The sequence below is a fragment of the Phacochoerus africanus genome, chromosome 2 (genome assembly GCF_016906955.1).
Source record: "Phacochoerus africanus isolate WHEZ1 chromosome 2, ROS_Pafr_v1, whole genome shotgun sequence".
Taxonomy (NCBI): domain Eukaryota; kingdom Metazoa; phylum Chordata; class Mammalia; order Artiodactyla; family Suidae; genus Phacochoerus; species Phacochoerus africanus.
Genome location: NC_062545.1, coordinates 47,261,832 through 47,284,650, shown reverse-complemented (window position 1 = coordinate 47,284,650; position 22,819 = coordinate 47,261,832). Strand labels below are relative to the sequence as shown.

Genomic DNA, 22,819 nt, shown 5'->3' with positions numbered 1-22,819 from the left:
AAGTGAATTTAACCAACAGAAAACCATTGGCACCCAACAAAAATTGGACTACACAATAGAATGAAGAGCCCTTAACTAAAAAAAAAAAAAAAAAATTAGGTAAATATTAGATTTTTCTCCCTATTTTAATCATTCTAAAAGATCCTCAACATTCCAAAGAAAATAAAATGAGTCTACATTTTGGAATTTATGTACAAGTAAAATGAATGAATGATCTGAATTGAAAATTTATTTTTCTACTCACTAGTTGAATAATTTGGAGGAAATTACTTTACATTCCCCACTTCATGTTTTTTGTCTCTAAAATAGGATTAAAAATAGTATCTTATGTTATTGAACCATTTTCAGGATAAAATTAGCTAACAAATATAAATATCTTAGAGTACCCTATGATGTATAGTAAGGTTAATTAGAATAATTTATATTATTAATATTATTATTTTGTCATAGCAAATAAATGTTAGATTAAATTAGTTTATTGAAGACTATGATATAAAAGCTATAATCCTTAAAGAATAGAAATTTTCCACTTAAAAAATGGTTTCACTATTGGCATGATTACTTGGGATTCCTTTTTAAAACGAATTCCAAGTCCCCAGTCTCAGTGACTGAGCGAATAAGTCCAGGATAGGACCTGGTAATTTTAAAAATATGCCTAGTTGATTATGATGAATAGCGCTGTCCTTCCTCAAAAGAAACAAAAACAAAGCAAAAAACAAAAACACTATTATCACTTTTAGGTCTGGATGATCTCCTATCATGTTTTCCATAATTCCTACCATAATGGTCAACACAGAACCAACACTCAAAATTATTTATTATTTTTAAAATTTTGTTTTAAATATTGATAGTAATAGAAAGAAAGAAAGAAAGAAACTGAGAGAGAGAAACACTTAGAGAGATTCATGTATAAACAAGATTAAACTGGTGTGGAGAAAAAAGTCAATATCATGAAGCAACACACGTTCAACTACACACTACACACCACTGCCACCACTAACAACAGAACAGGTGTTGACATGAAAATGAGATTGCTGGGTTCTAATATCATACACCAGAAAGCAGAGACTCAAGACCTAAATGACCCTAAATTAACTGGCAATACTTATTAAAAAAAAAAAAAAGTGTGCTCTATTGTCAGTAACAGCTAAAATAAAATTCAGAATGTTTTATGAAATGCCATAGTGTGCATATTCCCTCTGTAACTTTGCCAGAGTTTTTTTTTTTTCTTTTTTCTAATTTATTTGCTTTTGTGGAAATGTAGAGGATAGGGAAAAGCTGTATATGAAAGCAGTTATAAATTCATATATGCTAAGCTTTAGCCAATAAGGGCAATATTTAAATATTTTAAATTATTAGACCCCTAGCCTGGGAACCTCCATATGCTGTGGGTGTGTCCCTAAAAGGACAAAAAAAATAAAAAAAAAAGAAAGTAGAGCCAGTGTATCAAAAAACTTTTGGTGAATGGCAAAAGGGATGTGTGTAAAGAAAGGGAAAAACCTTGGCTTTTCTGTAGAAGAAAAGTAGTAATTACTAGTTGTAGGTGTGGTAATGGGTTAAGAATAACAATCTCAGGAATTACTAAATTACTAGTTTTCAGATTCATTTATCAACTAGAGTAAATAAAACGAGAAACTATTGAAATCTTAGTGTGCCTAAGATGTTGTATTAGATATAAAAAATTGAGTCAGACACTATTTGCGGCATTGCGATTTTGTTTAGAAAATTTTGTGTATTAAAAAGACACTATCCATTGCTTCTTGGCATTTTGGCTAAGATCAAGTATAATATCTATTCTTAACAGTTTAAAAAGATAATCCAAAGTAAAGATACACATTTTAAGAAAATTATACGTGGGCCTACAGAGATAAGAAGTAATGGAACTATTGGTGCATTTTAATCCTTGTGCTCTTGGCAAGTCTCTGGGTTGCATTGTTCCTCTTTTCTTTTATTATTGAGGACTTTGGGAAAATCATTCAAATAACAATTTGGTGATTCATACAGGGTTATGGCAGGAATGAATCTTAGAAGTTTCCTAATTCACCCCTTGGTAACAGATTCCGACACTGAATTAACATGATGGCCAGAAATCACTTACTCATACTTAGCTCTCATGCAGTAGGGATCTGATCACTAAGAGACACATACGTTTGGCCACATTCCTTTTTGGGAAAGAGAATTTCAGCCAGCTGATATAAATTATCTTGGACAGAATAAAAATTGCAGAGAAGTTCCTTGCAGTCAAGTGACTCATCATTGTCACTCCTATGGTTTGGGAACTTCCACATGACACGGGCACAACCAAAATATGTAATAATAAATAAATAAATAAATAAATAAATAAATAAATAAATAAATTCAGGGAGAAAATAATAATTTGGTATTAGTAATAATATATTATTTTTCCTCCCCACATCAAAACAGAGAGCAATAGACATTTCCCATATCTAATTATGTGGGTCCCTGTACTGCATATATTTTCTAAGTTAAAATTACTTTCCCATAGACAAGAATTTGCAGGAATTTTCCCTAAATCGGTCCAAATTCTATGGCATCAAATACTGATTGACTTGATGAGGTTAACGCAAGTGCATTCAACACAGGCTGGGACCTGGGATCTGGGGCCTGGGGGACCCTTTGCTTCAGTGCTTCCACTTGGACAGACATCTCCTCAAACAACAAAACACAGAAAAACTTCAAGGGAGTGAAAATAGCTGCGGGCATGGGCAGTTGGGCTAAGTTATGTACAAGATACAAAAGAACCAAAAAAACCCAACTGTCACTTCTGAAGGTACAGGAGCAAAAACAGGCTACAAGCAGAAAAAGCACCCTGCCCATGAACCTTACACAAGAGCATCACTAAGGGGATGGGCAGATCACATAAACCACACCTCCAGCCTGACCCCTGAGCCCACCCCTACCCTCACCCCATATAAGGAACAAGCTTAACTCCCCTCAGGGAGCAACCAAGGGAACTGTTACTTGTTTTCACTTCCCCCACTGTTGCAGGGGCCCTGTATAAAGCCTTGACTTAATTTCTTGTCTGGTCTCTTATCAATTTCCTTTGATTAAGGAAGGTCAAGAACCTTGGTTGGTAACATATTGATATTGTACAATCTTTACCTCTGACTACTAATAGGTGAAGATATCTTGCTGTTTTGAACTACTGGCTATGGCTATTTTAATTCCTTTTAATTAAATTCTGTGAAATATGACATCTTTTCTTTTAATACCATAATAGATATTTTCAATTTAAGAATGGGTGGTTATTTTAACCATCGGTTCTCCATCTAGTCCCCAGGAAGCAAATCATCTTATTACCTACAGATTAACTTTGTGTTCTTGGCCACAGGCATATTTTCAGGGTATCCCTCCATATTGTTCTGTGTATATAATTTGAGCACTTAAACTCTCTTATCTGCAATGCACACCTCCTAAAATACCAGAGCAAATCCTGAGAAGGAAGAGAAAAAGTAAATTCTTGAAATGACCTTCTGGGGATACATATTCTGCCTTCTCTGGGGCACTTAGCAAGGAAAACAATTCCTTATTTGTTATTCATTCAACTCAACCTCATCCACGAATACCAGGAATCAGCATTTAAAATGTACCCTTTTGGGAGTTCCCGTCATGGCACAGTAGTTAACGAATCCAACTAGGACCTACGAGGTTGCAGGTTCGATCCCTGGCCTCGCTCAGTGGGTTAAAAGATCCAGTGTTTCCACGAACTGTGGTGTAGGTGGCAGATGCGGCTCGGATCCTGCATTGCTGTGGCTCTGGCTTAGGCTGGTGGCTACAGCTTTAATTAGACTCCTAGCCAGGGAACCTCCATATGCCACTGGTGCAGCCCTAGAAAAGACAAAAAAAAAAAAAAAGTACCCTTTTCTTCTGGAAGCACTCTGGCCTGTGACTAAGTCATTATTGTCAAAACAAATCCTACAAAGCACAGGTATGAGGAGCACCTGCGTGGAGCAGGCACCCTCTTCTTCCTGTACTTTTCCATAGCAGCCATAGTAGAAATATCTTCCAACTTACCTTTTTTTTTGTAATAACAATTGCACCTGTGACATATGGAAATTCCTGGGCCAGGGGTCGAATTTGCCTATGCCTGGCCCAGAATTGTGGGCCTGCTGATAACTTTTCATTTGTAACAATGTGAGCTATGTTCATAAAAATAACTGTATAATTATTGGCTATACAAATCCAGACTGGGACCCAAGGCTGCTCCTAAGTAATGAACTTGAGAGGGAAGTATACTTCAGTGATTTCCTCATTGCTGATTCAAACACAGATAAATGTGAATAGACACAGCTATCACTTTTTTTTTTTCCTAGCAAACTTTAATCAGCATTTGTTTATTCAAAATAAAATTTTTCACAGCAACATAGAACTCAGTACAATTTCGGCCTAAAATCTCTAATAAGCTATTGAGTAAAGACAAAAAAATTCAAACAGCCTGAAAGAGATCATGGGAAGAAGTGTTCATTTATGTCTGTCCAGCATACAATTTAAATTGACTGATTGTTTTGGATCATGGAGATATAGCCTCAACCATGAAAATCGCAGTTTCACTCAACTGCCCTGAGAAATGAAGGAATCCCTTAAAAGCAAATAAAAGATTAAGCCAGAGTGCTAGGAGCAAATCGTTAATAATTGTTATGGGACTTGATTGGCTCATAAACATTTCACTCTATCATATCAAAGTGTTCCTTCTGAGGAAGATTCCAAGCCCATAAAAGTTTCCCATTGTTAGTAAAGAGTGAGGCTGGGAAGGTAGAACATGCTAGGGTAGAAAAATGAGGCTAACTTTCCGCACATTCTTCTTGCTGTGCTGAGCCTTTTACCCTTTCCTTTCATTGATCTCAGTGTGGCCAGTTCAGGCCTTGAGAATTCTGGCATTTGATATTCTGATTCTCTGCACAGCTCCAATCACAGGTCTGAATATTCCTGATAGTCTTCTCTTCAGAATACTCCATACTTGGAGGTAAAGAAGGTTATTGACCAAGAACACCCTAGTAGAAGTGATTGGTTTCCTCAAACAGAATTGCTTTGTCATTCCACTGCCATCCCAGCATGCCCTCTGCTTTGGGATATGTAATTTTTTATGCTCTTAAATAGCCTAAGTTATAAGCTAAATTTTGGTATACAAAATGTTTTTGAAACACAAACAAAACAAAAAAAACCTTCAAGAAACACCATATCCCTTACAGATTTTCTTCTTATGTGTCTCCTCAATCTTATAGATTATAAATCACACAGATGGCATAGGTACAGGAAATCTCATTTTATCCCATCTGGATCCAGAAATCTCCCCTTGTGTCCTCTAAAGGGGACACAACCTAAATACATTTCCTGAACTGAAGGCTAAAATACAACCTAATACATTTTCTGAACTGTGATGAACATTGGTGTCTAGTGTCCAATGTCCAATATCCAAGGAGACAGTAGACAGGAAAAATGGAGGTTAGACAAAGGATATAACTTCATGCAGTCTCTAGATAAGGATGGACACCAGAAGGTAAAAGTGACTGGAGTTCCCTTTGTGGCTCAGCAGATAATGAACCCAGCTAGGATCCATGAGGATGTAGGTTCGATCCCTAGCCGTGCTCAGTGGGTTAAGGATCTGGCATTGCTGTGGCTGTGGTGTAGATGGATGGCTATAGCTCTGATTCAACACCCAGCCTGGGGACATCCATATGGTGAGGGTGTGGTCCTAAAAAGTAAATAAGAAAATAAATAAATTAATTAATTAATTAAAATTGACTCCTCAAAGTATGGTTTTTGAAAAGTCTGTTAGAGTTGAAATGCATGTTTTGACATGAGGAAAATAACGCAGATTTGGCGCGATTCTAAGGATTCATCCACTTCCTTTCTCAAAAGATTGGTATTTAGTGGTCTCTGCAATAACCCCAGTCTTGTCCCACTGTTTTCAACTGTTTAGGACTGGAACCATAAAACTCTAGGGTGAATGTTTCGTAATTTATTAATCACCTAACTGTCTCTAGGGTTTGGAAGCAAGTGCTAACCTACATTTGAGCATCGCCTCTTTCTGTTTCTGTGTGCACAGAGGAGACATACATACTCCTCCATCAGTGTATTGTTAACCTGCTCCTTTTAATCAACATTCCTCACATGCTCATGTCCATTATCAATACTCTAAGATTTAAAACATTTTGGGTTGAATCCCTATACTTCATAGATATAAAATTTTACTCTTTTTTCTTGGCAATAATTCTCTCTTTTCTATTTTGGTATATGTCATCATACCCATTAATGGCAGGGTTAATAGTGACTAGGTCTGCTACCATTATTTGGCTGCTAAATTTTCTTTTCCCTTTATTCCGTTGATTTCCTCCAGGCTTATGTCTTTCTTTCTTTCTTTCTTTCTTTCTTTCTTTCTTTCTTTCTTTCTTTCTTTCTTTCTTTCTTTCTTTCTTTCTTTCTTTCTTTCTCTTTCTTCCTTTCTTCCTTCCTTCCTTCCTTCCTTCCTTTCTTTCTTTCCTTCCTTCCTTCCTTCTTTCTTTCTCTTTCTCTCTTTCTCTCTTTCTTTCTCCCTTTCTCTTCCACCCAATCTTTCTTCTCCTGTACTTTTAATTTTCCATCAAAAAACGTTAACTTAGGAGTTCCCGTCGTGGCACAGTGGTTAACGAATCCGACTAGGAACCATGATCCCTGGCCTTGCTCAGTGGGTTAAGGATCCGGCGTTGCCCTGAGCTGTGGTGTAGGTCATAGACACAGCTCGGATCCCGCGCAGCTCAGATCCCGCGTTGCTGTGACTCTGGTGTAGGCCAGCAGCTACAGCTCCAATTCAGCCCCTAGCCTGGGAACCTCCATATGCCGTGGGAGCGGCCCTAGAAACGGCAAAAAGCCAAAAAAAAGATTAGCTTAGAATTCCTTTGTCGTGCAGTGGGTTAAGGATCCAATGTTATCACTGCAACAGCTCAGGTTACTGTACCCTACATGGCCAAAAACAAATAAAAATGGTTAACTTTTACATAAGCAATTTATTTTTATTTTCATATGTTAAGGCTTATTATATATGATATTTGGGCTTGCAGCTTATTAACTCTTTTTAATCACTTAACTCTTTGTATGCTCAAAAATTGCATTTTCAATTAAAAATGTCTTTTTCGTTTTTTCCTTTTTTTTTTTTTTTTTTTTTGCCACAATTTTCTGCAGAAGTTCCTGGGCCAGGGATGGATGGAACCTGTGCCACAGCAATGACAATGCCAGATCATTAACCCACTGAGCCATTGGGAATTCCTGGTTTGATTTTTTATTTTAAATTCTGAACCTGATATTATGCTGTAAATCTAAGTTTCCCCCAAAAGACTAGTCTTTGAATTAGAGACACTTCATAAAAGAACCTTAAGTACAACAAAAATGGATGCATTTTCAGCATAATGTAATCCATATTCATTTTCTGACTTGAGTATTTTCTTTTTCTGTTGATTACATTGAAACAGGTGGTAACTTTAATCACTACTCATTATCTTATATTCATCTCACAGTATTTTACTGAAATTCTTATAAAATGTCATGATTAGAACAATTTCAGATTCTTTTTTTTGTTGTTCATGTTTCAGTGCATGATATCCATTATCACTCAAGGAAATATTTAATCTAAAAACAGTATTACTCAATGAATAGATGAATGAGTTGCAATTTTGGTCATCATAATTCATTCGTGCATACCTAGAAGTAGGAAAATAGATATATGCAGAGCAAAAGAGTTACTTTGATATTGAAATATACAATTTAAGCATGAAATTTTAAGTTGTTGAGAAATACCTAGAGAAAAAAATTACTGTGTAAATTATACATTATTCAGCTTTCAAATAGGTATATAAAGAATGGACATCAGGGCACATACTTAATAAATAAAATGAGATAGCTAAATAATAAACTCCATTTATGGATTTCCAAATATGATCTCAGAAAAAAAAAAACTTCAAAATGGGACAAATATGGTTTTCTAAAAACAATAATACCATGTAGAATTAGCAATGAAATTACAATTTAAATGTACATAATTCAATAAATAAGTGGAAGACCCTGGATTGTGATCATTATTTGTGACATAAGAGTAAAATAATGGGGTATTTTTATCATGTAAAACCTAAGCAACTGTTTCAAATATTAAAAAAAAAAAAATCCATTTCACTTCACTTCTCCATTTGTGTTTACAAAACAGGTTAAAATAACCCTGCCTTGATGATATAGCAAGGACTCCTGAGAAGTGGCCTGTAGAGGAACAGAATAAATGGCCTTTTAGGATCTGAAGCCTCCATTAAGTCCAATCTGTGTCCCATTCCCAGAAGGTTTAAAAAAAAATAAGTAAATATAAGAAACAAACAGACATTTCAACAGCAATCTAGTGAGTTGTTAAATATATTTTGTCCACTCAAAATTTTGGAAGTTCTCATTTAACAAAAAAGGATTTTAGTGAAATACAATACAGTTTTCACCTTTTACAAGGAAATGAGTTTTATTGGTCAGAGAACTAAGGTATTTTGTTTAAGTCCAATTTTAATAAAACTCTATAAAGAAATCAAATGGATTAAAAACATCTGATGTACTAAGTTGCAACTTTGTCAATAAGCAAGAAATATGAGAAATAGAAGTCTTACAGAATGACATGTTACATGTTTGCTAATTAAAAAACATCAGACTAAAAGGATGACATTTCTTTAAGCAAGTGACTCTAGGAATGAATGACAGACTCTATTATGTAGTCTAGGAACTAGAAAAGGAAGCCGAGCAGAAAACTAATGAAACAACAAATGCATAAATTTACAGAAGTGTGGGATATCTATGGAGCAGTAGCTGTAGGATATGACATATAAGAAATAGATTTTCATATTGCTAGTGGAATGACAAGGTGAATAGTTGAATTGGACACTATGAGTAATAATATCAAAATACCAAAAAACGTTTTGTTGTAATTAGTTATATACAAGTTCAGCAATTGGCCAGGCATAGGAGAATTAAGAAGATAGGTGGTGATCATACTGCTTTACCCTCAAGAACAAATATGTCTAGCAGTTGCAACAACCTGACAAAATACACATATTGCCAAGGACTTGCTGATATAGTAATTCATGGAGGGATGGAGGTTTGATTGCACTGTTACTCTGTATATTTTAATATTTAATCTAAATTGATAACCAAATGTCACAATCTAAATGTAGCCCATGTGACAAGGATAGCAGAAATGATAGTTGATTTAAACTGCCATAGCAGTATATATTAAGCAATCACTAATAGAGGAAGAAATAGCAAATTCTTTGCTTCTTGGGGAAAATTAAATGCCCAATAATATTTTTTTTTGCAAAACTTCTTGATGATGTGTGATACAGAATTTAAGTTGCTCATTAGTCTTTATTTGTGTAACCCAATTCTCTTGCTATGGGGTAGACAATAGGATGCAGAAATTTAAAATACATTATTTTTCTAGTGCTAATAGATAAATACTTAATACATAATGCGCTTAATGTACTATAATTTACACAAATTACCCCCTATTTTTGTTCCCAGAAGACATAACTTTGCATCTCATGGAAACGAATATTGGAACATCTGTGCTATTATTGAACAAATCTCTTACTAGAAATTGTTCTATAGCAATACCATTTGGAGAAATGTTTTCACATTTCTTTCATTCATTAGATATTATATAAGATTTGTACAATTACTAAGAAAGAAAACAGGAGGAAATCAAATCATTTGTAACATTTATTTTCTTAGTGATAATATTAAAACACTTATTTTTATTGCATACGGGTTTATTGTTTACAAAGGAACCCTATTTTTTATATTCAGAAAAGATTAGGAAGTATAAATTCAAAAAACTATAATAATAATAACACTGATATATCATCTACTATGTTTCAGACACTGCTCCAACCACTTTAAATATAGTATTTTTTTTAAACCAACATTTGGAATAGGTACCACCGTTTCCTCAATTGTAAGGATGTGGAGACTACATAAACTGGTAATTGGCAGCAGTAGTCGCTTGAGTCTATATGCTTAACCACTATTAATTTGGTTCTGAAAAGGAATAATTAAGTGATAAAATAGAATTCACGTATTGAATGAAAATGAAATTAATGACCTTAATAAAACTATAGAGTTACAAAGTTGTGTTCAAAATTATATCATTCAGTAGTAACCATAAAACCCAATGGCTTGCTTCAAGTTTCCTCCAGTCATTTGATCAAATTCAAATTTATTTTAAAATAGATGCATAAAAACATCTTTCAAAATATTTTCAGGATATGTAAGTATTGATAGATTCTATCAAAGAACCTCTTGTGATAACTGAAAAAAATCTTTACAAAGGCTACATATAGTGTAGTATTTATGCTGAATATAGCTTATTTAAAATAGTGTAAAAAGAGGGATCAGTATGGTGGAATAGAGGGACCTTGACTACAATTTCTCTCATGGACTCACCAAAATTACAACTTCTTAGAGTGCATCTATCTGTGAGAATGATCTCAGGACTTGCAGAAAAAAAAAATTCACAACTAAATCTACAAACAAGATGGGTAGGTTGAGTCAGGATCCAGACTCCCTGGTCAATGACTCTCAAACAGAAGCAAAATCAGAACTACAGTGATCCTCGTTGCCTATCCAGAAGGCTCTTAAATATCAGCAGGTGGCTCTGACCCAGGTGACTTTCATTTTTCTGCTTCTGCACTAGATCTCAGAGTGTGTAAGATTTTTAATGTAACCTTTAAGAGCAGAGTCTCCGTTTCCTATAGTCCCCTACCTCTCCTGAATGCTAGCCTGGCTATTTTTCAAAGCTCGATCTTCTGGGGCCTTGTCTTCCCAATGCAGGATCCCTAGCTGGGGATCCTAAAGTTGGGCTCAGGCAGGAAGCAGCTGGGACTCCTCTTGGGGACTGAAATGCTGGAAGGAGACATTTTGGAGATCTTGCTCTTTTGTGCTAAAACTGATGCTAAGATAATGGCAGTAAGTACACAGCTATCAATAGTTACTTTAAATATAAATGGGCTAAATGTTCCTTTCAAATGATATAGATTAGCTGAATGGATACAAAAAAAAAAAAAAGACCCATCTATATGCTGCCTACAAGAGACTCATTTCATATCTAAAGACATACACAGCCTGAAAGGGAGAGGGTAGAAAAAATTATTCTGCGCAAGTGGAAATAAAAGCCTAGGTAGCAATACTTTTATCATACAAAATAGATTTTAAAACAAAGACTGTAACAAGAGACACAAAAGGTCATTATATAATGATAAAGGGATCAACCCAATAAGAAGCTATAACACTTTATAAATATACTTGCATCCAATTATAAGCACCTAAATACATAAAGCAAATATTAACAGACATTAAGGGAGAAATTAACAGAAATACCATAATAGTAGGGGATTTTAACACCCCACTTAAATCAATGAAAAGATCATTCAGACAGAATTTTTTTAATTACTTACATTAGACATACTAGGTTACATTAACATTCCACCCCAAAATAGCAGAATACACACCCTTTTCAAGTGCACATGGAACTTTCCCCAGGGTAGATCACATGTTTGGCCACAAAACAAACCTCACTAAATTAAGAAAACTGAAATCATATCAGGAATCTTTTCCAACTACAATGATATGAGATTGGAAATCAACTATAAAAAAAAGGTGGAAAAAACATGAACAGATGAAGTCTAAACAATATGCTATTAAACAACAAATGGATTAAAAATATGATCAAAGAGAAAATTTAAAAAAAATACCCAGGGACAAATAAAAATGGAAACACTAACATTCCCAAATCTATAGGATATGGAAAAGGTAGTTCTCAGAGGGAAGTTTACAGTGATAGAGGACTACCTCGGGAAATAAGTAAAATCTCAAATAAACTATCTAACATTATACTTAAAGAAATAGAAAACATCAAATACCATAGTTAGTAGAAGGCAAGAAATTATAAAAATCAGAGCAGAAGTAACTGAGATAGACTAAAAAAATAAAAAAAAAGGTAGAAGAGATCAAGGAAAATAAGAGCGGATTCATTGGAAAGGTAAAAGGAAAATCGAAATATTTTAGTCAGACTCATGAAGAAACCAGAGGCAGGCAAAAATATTTAAAATCAGAAATGGAAGAGGAGAAATTACAAACAATAAAGAAGTGCAATGAGGAGTTCCCGTCGTGGCGCAGTGGTTAACGAATCCGACTAGGAACCATGAGGTTGCGGGTTCAGTCCCTGCCCTTGCTCAGTGGGTTAACGATCCGGCATTGCCATGAGCTGTGGTGTAGGTTGCAGACGCGGCTCGGATCCTGCGTTGCTGTGGCTCTGGCGTAGGCTGGAGGCTACAGCTCCGATTGGACCCCTAGCCTGGGAACCTCCATATGCCATGGGAGTGGCCCAAGAAATAGCAAAAAAAAAAAAAAAGAAGTGCAATGAATCAGAAGAGGTTACTAAAAACAAATATATGTCAACAAATTAGATAACCTAGAAGAAATGGACAAATTCCTAGAAATGTACTATTTTTCAAGACTGAATCAGGAAGAAATAGAAAATCTCAACAGACTCATTACTAGTAATAAAACTGAATCAGTAACCAAAGAACTCTCAACAAAAGTCTATGACAAGATGACCTCACAGGTGAATTCCACTAAATATTTAGATAACGGTTAACACCTATTCATCTCAAGCTGTTCCAAAAAAAAAAAAAAAGAAAAAAGAAAAAATACTTCCAAACAAACCCCTTCTATGTTCCAGAATCTCCCTAGTTCCATTGTGAGACAAAGGCACATAAAATAGAAAATCACAAGTCAATAGTACTGATGAATATGGATACAAAACTTCCCAACAAAATGTTAGCAAATCAAATGCAACAATACATTAAAAGGATACTACACCATGATCAAGTGAGATTTATCTCAGGGGTGCAAGGATGATTCAATACCTATGAATCAATAAATGTGATACACTACATTACTGAAATGAAGGATAAAACTCATATGATCATTTCAAGAGATGCAGAGAGAGCTTTGACAAAATTCAGTATCCACTTATGATTAAAACTTTCCACAGTGTGGGTATTAAAGTCCATATATGACAAAACCACAGCCAATGTCATACTCAATGACGAAAAGCTGAAAGCGTTTCCTTAAGATAAAAAACAAGTCATGGATGCCTATTATGGCTACTTTTATTCAATATATTACTGGGAATTCTAACCATAGCAATCAGACAAGAAAAATAAATAAAAGGAATCCAAATTGGAAAGAAGTAAAGCTGTCAGTCTTTACAGATGACATGATACTATATACAGAAAATCGTAGAGACTTCAGTAAAAAACTGTTGGAACTCATAAATGAATTCAGTAAAGCTTCAGGATCCAAATTTAACATATAGACATATATGTTGTAATGAACTATCAGAAAGATACTTTTTTTATCTTTAAAAAAAATCTCATTTACAATTGCATCAAAAATAATAAAATATCTATGAATAAATCTAATCAAGTAGGCGAAAGACCTATACTCTGAAAACTGTATGACACTGATGAAAGAAATTGAACAACACAAATGGAAAGATATACCATACGTAAACCATGAGGATTGAAATAATTAATTAGTTTAGCTAAAAAGTACACACAGTCCAAGGCAATCTACAATTTTGATGCAATTCTTACCAAATTACCAATAATAATTTCACAGAACTAGAATAAATAACCTAAAATTTGTATGAAACCACAAAAATACACAAATAGCCAAAGAAACTAGAAAAACATCTAACTGGAAGTATGTGTCTCTTCATTCCCTTTCCTCTTTTGTTTATCCTCCATACCCCTCCCTCTGGCAACCACTCATTTGTTCTCTGTATATATGAGTCTGTTTTCTTTTTTTGTGGTGGTTGTTGTTCATTTGTTTTGTATTTTAGATTACACATATAAGTGATATTGTAATAAATTTCTTTGACTTATTTCACTTAGCTTAATAACCTCCAGATGTGTTCATATCTTCACAAATAACAAGATTTTATTTTTTCTGTGGCTATTATTCTAGAAGACACCATATTTTCTTTTCTTGGGTCTGCAAGAGTATCAGTTAAACAGAGTGGATCAGTCAAGCACAATTAGGCACAGAGGAGCTTCTATAAATTTCAAATTTCCAGCTCACCATCCTCAATAAACTATACTAAAAGTATGTTATGGGAGTTCCCTCCTGGCCTAGAAGGTTAAGCATCTGGCTTTGTCACTGCTGTGCCTCTGGTCAGTGCTTTTGCTTTGGTGTAGGTTCAATACCCCTGGCCCAGGAACTTCTGAATGTTGTGGGTGTAGCCAAAAAAAAAAAAGGAAAAAGACAAAGCTGTTCTCTTATTAAGCTTCTGACATCTTTTTTAAAAAATATTTTATAATACATGTTGTATAAATTATGCATTTTACCTAAACTTTTTTTTAACCTTTAAAAATTTAGATAAGAAAGTTAAATTTACACTTAACAAGATTCTTCCTATCACCTGTCCACCTGCACCCTCCTTTTCAGGATTTTTCATAGAATTAACATCAGAGAAGTTTTCAGCACTGTGAAGCTTCACTGGTGGCTAGAGATTGCCTCGGAATAAAATTATCTGTTGCAAAGCATGTAGCCTAGAGCCAAGTGTTAACCTGGTTTTCTCCAGCACACAGATGTCTTTCAATTAGATGAAACACTAAAGTTAAGTCTGTCATAGAACTGCTATAGAAAATGTGTATTCCCTGTAGTATATTTTATTTATGCTGAATCTTCATAATCAGAACCTAGATGCACTTAGTTGGAGTCATATGTGAATTTGTGGAGACACTGGGAAAATGCCGTATACCCAGCTACACTGAAATATCAGTTTTCCATGAACATGATAAATTGAAAATAGCAATATATTTTTTTTCCCTATTTCATTGGGAGTGGGGAGTAAAGGAGTAAGTTCTAGTTTACACCAAAATGACCCACCCTGTATAGCATCATGTGACTGAAATTAATTTTCATTCAGTCCTGAAACTAAGAATCAATCTGATTTAAATATCTCTAACAATTATTATGGCACTTAGGAAGCAATAAACATTGTAAAATCATGGATTTTGCCCCAAAGATATTTTCTTTTTCAATGGTAAAATAGTGATATTATTTTTAACATGGTTTCAATGGATATTTAATTGTTGAAACAGCCTTTGTAATGTTTGTTTTAAATTTGAAGGGGTTGGACATGAAGCGACAAAAGAGTCACCACTCTTGCCTTTGGTCAAGCCTTTTCTGGACTGTGGATACTCGATACTTGATGCTACCCTATGTCCTTCTAATATGTTCTCCACACAGCCTCCAAATTAACATTTAGACATTGCCATCATAAGGATGGCAATCCTACGCTTAACACATGTTATCAAATCAGCAAGGTCTAAAGGGTAAAATGAAATCCTCAGATAGTGTGGATTTTGGAGAAATACTTCCAACTTCATCTTTCAGATTTTTCCATTCCCTTTTTTTTTCTAAGGAAAACTAATCATTTGCTGTTCTATGAGTACATTTCCTTGCACATTTGTTTCTGGGATTTATATCTGCTCTTACATAGGCTTCCCAAATTCTATTTATCCTTTATATTTAGCTTACATATAACCTTGCCTAAGCATCAGCTCCACTGTTTTCTCACTCTCCCCTAGCGGTGTCCCATTCTTTCTTGTACCATGTTGGGCTGCACCCAGATGGCCTTACAAGGTCTGTACTTTGTCAGCTTCAAGTCCAAAGAAAGACCCCATGGTTAGCGACAGAGACATCAATGGTTTAATGGTTGGGGGAGCTTACATGTCTATTGCAAGGTCCTGGAACTGCACCCCACCTTGTGCAGCAGATAGAAGGCAGGACATGGCTGCAGTCTTCATTCCCATGCAGGGGAGATTGCCAGTCATGGAGGGAATTATGTCAGGTTGGCTCATCAGTTACCAGGGAAGCCAGCAGAAGGGCATGCCCTTCACTGCCTCTTTCATAAGAACCATCACTAGCTGGGAAGGGGGCAAGTATGTAGGAAGGTCAGTCATGTACTTAGGGTGTAGGTGAAGCAGGCACTAGTTGAGCAGAAGATGTCTAGAGAACAGCCATCTTGAGTGTCCTGACCAAACATTCCCATTTTGTTAGAACATTAATTCTTTATTTCAAGGAGCTGTATGCCTATCAACTCTTGCTAGGACGGACATCAGGTTCTGATGGCAACCCATGCAATGCTCATCTCTATGTTCAGAGCACACCGTACAGAGAAAAATCAATATTAATTAAAGGAGAGAAGAAAGAGCAAAGGAGCAAAGAACTGTTGAGTCTAGGAAACTTGATAGGCCTGTCTAGAGAGGAGAGAGGATATCACTACCGTCTGTTGCTTCAGACAACATATAAATCATATATAACTCTTAAAAAGAACATAGAGGTTCATCTCATCCATCCCTTTGTTGATAAAATATTCACATGTCAAAATAATTACCTTACTGGTTGGAACAACAAAGGGAAATTGCAGAATCTAGTTCACATTATCTTGTTCACTTTTGTACCAAATCTTGAAATCTTAAGAAAATCTCAATGTCCAAAAATCTCTATTTTTTCTCCTCATCTGTGTCCTTCGTCTCTATCACAGAAATTTGTATCTTAAAATTAATAAATAATAAAATGAATGAGCAAATAAACTCCAATATCTCAATTTTGAATGCAGTAATAAAGAGAGATTATATTGAAAAACCTGCAATTCCAAAATGATACAATCAAATGTTGCAGTGACCAATTCTGAGTTGTTTTTTATTTTTCAGGTTTTTGTTCTCTTTGCCAAAAGCAAGTTTGTTGTTGCTGTTACTTATTGCTTACGTAAGTAGGAAGAATACTGGATTTTCACTACCTTTTCTCCCTTCATAAACTAAAGTGAAATTCAGAGGTGATCGTCATAGTGCAAAGAACCAGTGGTTAGTACAGAGAAAACATAGTAACAAGGGAATCAGATATATTGATACCATCGATACACAATCATCCCTTACTACTCCAGTTTAGGCCACCTCCCACCCCATATTACCCCTTCTAACCTCAATTCTTACCCTTTGTGTAACATAATTCTTCTTGCTAAACATGACCTATTTTAGCAGAAATTCCGGTATCCTTTGTGAAACTTATTCTAGTGATGCTCATGCTTGCCTTAGATCTTTCTGCCTCGTCATAACCGCTTTCCTTTTTTTCTGCACAGCAGGGAGCTTCTTAGGCCTACAATTCTTAACACTTCCCTTCCTTCTAATCTTTTATCTATTTTGGACTTTTCTTTCTTTTCCCTACTGTCAAACATCTATACTTTTGCTATTTGTAACCACTTTCCATTCCTTCTGTTCATTGGTGTTTTGAACACTTAAGTCTGATTATTTCCTGGTTCATATCTCCTCCCAATGTTAAACTTATTTTTGTTGAGCTAGGAATGTTGGGCTTTGCTGAGGTAACATGCCATTGGTCCTATATCCCTAAACATGCCTTATGTTAAAAAATAGAGATAGACTCATGGAACCCATAAAATAAACCAGCTGGCTATTGAGACACTGATTAGGGGTGGAAATTTTAGTTTGAGTCATTCAAAACAGTCATATAAATTCATAAACTCAATGGATCAGAGTTAAATAGGTTTAGGGGAACTGACTCATCAACCAGACATACAATAGATAAATGCGCAAACCAGAAAGCTGAATTATTAAGTTACAGTGAGAAATATAACTGAAAGGTAAACTCAACAATTTATATCTCTGTTCAGCTCATTCCATCTTCTTGGGAAAGTAAAAATATATTCAAAACTGTTCATAACTATAGAATCAGAGCAAGGGAAATGGACTGAAAAATCTTAATAATAATTGTCTTCAAGTCACCATAGTCTGATGTATCCATATTTTTAATCATAGAAAAAAAGTCAGCTCCGCAAAGTCTCTCTAACATCAACGAAGATAATTTAAGACACCTCATATATTAACAAACTCTCCTCAAGTTAGTGTAATAACATTGATTAAATTTTACCTTTTTTTTTTTTGGCTATGCATGGAGCATGTGGAAATTCCCAGCCACAGCATTCACCAGAGCAGCTTTCAGTGACACCAGAGGCTTAAACCAATGTGCTAGAAAAGAACTCCTAAATTTTACCTCTTTACTTAAATTATTTTTGCCTTCTCTGGCTACACCTGAGTCATTGTGATTGCATTAAGTCTTTCTCAATTCCAATCTCTTCTCAAAATAGATAATTTATTTTCAGACTAATTCATTGGAGTTGAGTTACTTCTATTTTTGATTAATCAGATCCATCAACTTCAGAATATGTGTAGATTAACTAAAGAATAACCAAGCTAGGAGTGTTCCCTTAGTGTGATCTTTGTTGAAATAATTATACCTTAATTTTCCCTGCCATGATATTCCTCTCTGTTTCCAGAATTAACCATCATCTCTATGGCCTGGCATTCTGCCTTTTAAACAAAATTAATATAACATTTCTTCTAGCATGTAAATGTCAGAAGACAAAAAGGATTTCTTAAACTGTATAAATATTACCATTCTTTTTCTTTTTAAATTGATAGATGTTTAATGTAATGAGATTTGAGAATTTTGTTCACCCAAAAGAAGAGATCCATTGTTTCCACCCCTTTGGACAATTCCCTTGTGCCACTTTCCAAACAATCTTCTCTAAGATATTCTGATTTTTTCCAACATAGATTAAAATTTTTCTTATAGTTAGTCCTCATATAAAAGGAATTGTATTGTGCATTTGATTTTGTCTCTGATTTCTTTTGCTTGGAAAAAAATTATCCATGTTTTTCCATGAATCAAGACTCCACTGATATTTCTTACTGAAATTCTGGAATTTCCCATTGTGGCTCAGTGGTAACAAACCTAGCTAGTATCCATGAGGATGAGCATTCGATCCCTTGCCTCACTCAGTGGGTTAAGTACCTGGAGGTTGCTGTGCCTGTGGTATAGACCAGCCCCTGCAGCTCTGATTCAACCCCTAGCCTGGGAACTTCTATATGCCACAAGTGTGGCCCTAAAAAAGAAAAAAAAAAAAGAAAAAAAAGAAAAAAAGAAAAAAGAAATAGTATTCCATCCTATAATTATATCACAACAGAGGTAACCATTTTCCTCATAATGATCAAATAGTTTTTTTTCTAGCTTTTAGCTATTACAAATGAGATCCTTTTGAAAACTATTTGGATGAAGATTTTTGTGACCACACTTTCATTTTCTTAGATAGATTCCTAAGATTGGAATTGCTAAGACTTAGAATCACTGTACATCTAACTACCAAAACTTTCTCCAAAGTGATTGAGCCATTGTATGCTACAACCAGAAACATATGAGGATTCCCCTTTTTCACATCCTTCCCAACATTTGTATTTTAGGGTTTTTGTTTGCTTGGTTTTTGGTTTTTTAGGTTTATTTGTGGCCACATCCATGGCATGTGTAAGTTCCTGGGCCAAGGATTGAATTGCACTTCAGGAGCAACCCAGGTCACTGTAATGACAAGGAGGGATCATTAACCCACAAGAGACCTCCGTTCTTTCTATTCTAACAATTTTAATGGGTTTAAAATAGACCTCATTGAATTTTTGTGCTTTAATATTGTTGTAGTTCCTGAATGACTAATGGTGTTGAATAATTTTTCATGGACATACTTGCCATTCTTATGTCTTCTTTTATAGCATGCTTGTTCCATTTTTCCCTCTTATTTAATCAGGTTATTTGACTTTTATATTCAGGTTACAAGTTCTTTATCTGATTTATCTACTGTAAATATTTGTTCCCGGTCTGTAGCTTGCTACTCATTTTCTCCATGGTAGTTTTTTAGAAAGCCATGATTGGAACTTTGCTGAAGTCCACTTTGTGCTTTTTCCTAATGATCAGTGCTTTTGTAACCTAGGAAATCTTTGCTACTCCCTAAGTGGAGTTTACATACTTTCTATTAACTATCCTTCAGGTCACTGATCCTTTCCACTCTGCCCAGTTTGTTGTTAAATGCATTGAATATATTCATTTCTGATATATGTATGTGTATGTATATATATAGGCACACACATTTATTTATTTAGGATGTATTTATTTACTTATTTATTTATTTCAGGCCTTTTCACTTGGTTCCTTTTTTACAATTTCCATATTTCTGCTGAAATTATTCTTCCTTTCTCATATATTGCTGCTTTTTCACTAGATCCTTTGACATATTTTTCAGTTTAAGACATTTTGCTTTTTATCTTAGGTTGCATTTTCTTGCCCCATTGAGTTTCTTACATTTTTACGGAATGTTAAACAGCTATAGAGGAGTAAATAACATTTATTCCTTAGAAAAGTGGATGCTTCTCTTTCTGCCCAGTGGCTAGTTTGGTAGGTCACAAGTCCTTTGTTCTCCAGTCCAGACAGCTTTTTTTCTGTCATGCTGTCCTGCCCCCAGCCATGAAGTTGGTACAAGCCAGGGGCAGCTCTGAGAGGCTTCTCTCAACTCTGCTAGTCAGTCCTGGCTGTCAGCTTACTGTCCCCATGAGCTCAGTTAGCACCCATAGCTATCAGGTAGGATTCAGACTCCTGGTGTGGCCAGAGATCCATCTAAGGAATTCTAATGTACCAGCCAGCCTATATGTGGCTATTAGAAGTTTTTTAAAATTAGATTGGTTTTGGTATAACCCCATTGATGGCACTTTCCTTTTCTATTCACTACCATGCAGAAATGATCATTCCACAGGGTTCTTCTCCATTTAAAAGGGCTTGCTATTGTCTTGAGTTTATATTATTTAGATTTCCTTGCATCCTTGAATATTCGATAGTAAAAATAAGTTAGTTAAGAATAACCAGGAGTTCCTGTCATGGCTCAGCAGTAACGAACCCAACTAGTACCCATGAGTATGTGGGTTCCATCCATGGCTTCAATCAGTGGGTTAAGGATCCGGCATTGCGGTGAGCTGTAGTGTAGCTCACAGAAGCAGCCCGGATCCTTCATTGCTGTGGCTGTGGTGTAGGATGGGAAGTCCAATTCGACCCCTGGCCTGGGAACTTCTATAAGCCACCGGTGTGGCCTTAAAAAGACAAACAGAACAAAATGAAATAAAACAAAAACCTACGTTCTGAGGCTTACTCATTTTGTTTAATTGTTAGAGTGGGAGTGATGATCTGCTCAAATTTTCTACATCTTAATCACAAGCAAAGGTTTGTATCTTTTTTCACTTCTGTTCGTTAAAAGCCAATAACTATAGTGAATATTAATGGATTCATTTTTTACATTCTCAGGAAATATGTAAATTTATGTAGTTTACCAAAGGGAACCTACTGAACTGATTTCTGTAATCAAAAATCAAATGTTTGTAAATTTAGGAGTAATATGTTATTAAAAAATATATTCAAACAAGATTTACAAGGTAAATTCACATATGTTAATAAGAAAATATCATTCCATTATAGCCAAACAAGCCATCTGCCTGTCTGTTGCTCTGCTAATACCTTTCTGGAAAACTTTCCATAAACATTTGTTTAGTTTTACAAAAGAAAAAGACAAAGCAGCCAAGAACATAATTCTAATGACACATCAATGTGTTACTTTCACAGACAGCATTTTATTTTTCTGTTGTAAACAACAAAGTCACATATTATAGCATTAATTTTACCATGGAAGAAATAGGGCTCAGTCTGATTACACGGTTGTTTTAAGCTCATAGTGAGAGATGTCAGAACAGGATTGAAATATTCCTGAGACAGACAAAGGAGGAATAGATGAAGGGAAACTGCAGTGTTTTACATTTAAACAAGGTTTCTCTCTTTAAAAAAAGACCGTTCATGAAAACAAAGTGTTTCTGTTATTAATTTGTATTTGGATATCAATTAGCAAAGTTCCCTGATGGCTTTAAAAGAATAGATGGAAATAGTTATTTACTGTATTAGCAAAAGGAAAAAAAGGGGGTGAAATAGCTGTCTCCCTTTCCTGCATACTCATTTAACTCTCACAATCAGAGCTATTTATTTTCTTGGAGTTCCCTGATGTCTCAGTGGGTTAAGGATCTGGCATTGTCAGAGCTGTTGCTCTGGCTACTGTTGTGGCATGGGTTTGATCCAGTCCCTGGCCTAGGAACTTCCATATCCCTTGGGCATGGCCAAGAAAAAAAACAAAAAAACAAAAAAACAAAAAACAAACAAAAAAGCAGAGATACTTACTTTCTGCCTACCTGTTAACCCCACAGCAGACAAAAGGAATAACAGAACAGAATGAAACAGGCTCTCAAGACTATTACTCTGAATTTGAAAATTTTGAAGCTTTTGAGTATTTTGGAGCCAGACCTAACTACATAATTATTTTGTTTTGTGCCAGTGAATTGATTCTTATTTAAATTTAAGCTACAGATAAACTTCATATTTTGATTACATGTTAGAGAAATTATGCAGGAGATAGAGACTATTTTGTTCATAACTATTTTTTAAAATATGTCATCATGTTTCTGTCATTAATTGAAAGATCAGACTGCAGGTAAGAAATTAAAAGAAACTGAAAAAAGCCTCATCTCTTAGTTACAACCTCAAACTACAGATATATGAGTATCACTAAAACCAAAAATATATACTGCTTTAAGATAATATACCACTTTCACATTAATATTCTTTAATTTTATTCTCAAATTATTTTGCTTTTTCTGTTTGTTTTTTGTTTGGTTGGTTTTTGTTTGTTTGTTTTTGCTGCACCCTTGGCATATGGAAATTCTCAAGACAGTGATCAAATCTAAGCTGTAGCTCTGACCTATAGCTATGACAACACTGGATCCTTTAACCCTCTGTGGAAGCC

The 22,819-nt window shown here is 35.0% G+C and overlaps 1 pseudogene; it reads left to right on the top strand.

The window, feature by feature from the left end:
- Positions 1 to 1,752: 1,752 nt before the first annotated feature.
- Positions 1,753 to 1,864, top strand: LOC125121801 (uncharacterized; annotated as a pseudogene).
- The last annotated feature ends 20,955 nt before the right edge of the window (positions 1,865 to 22,819 follow it).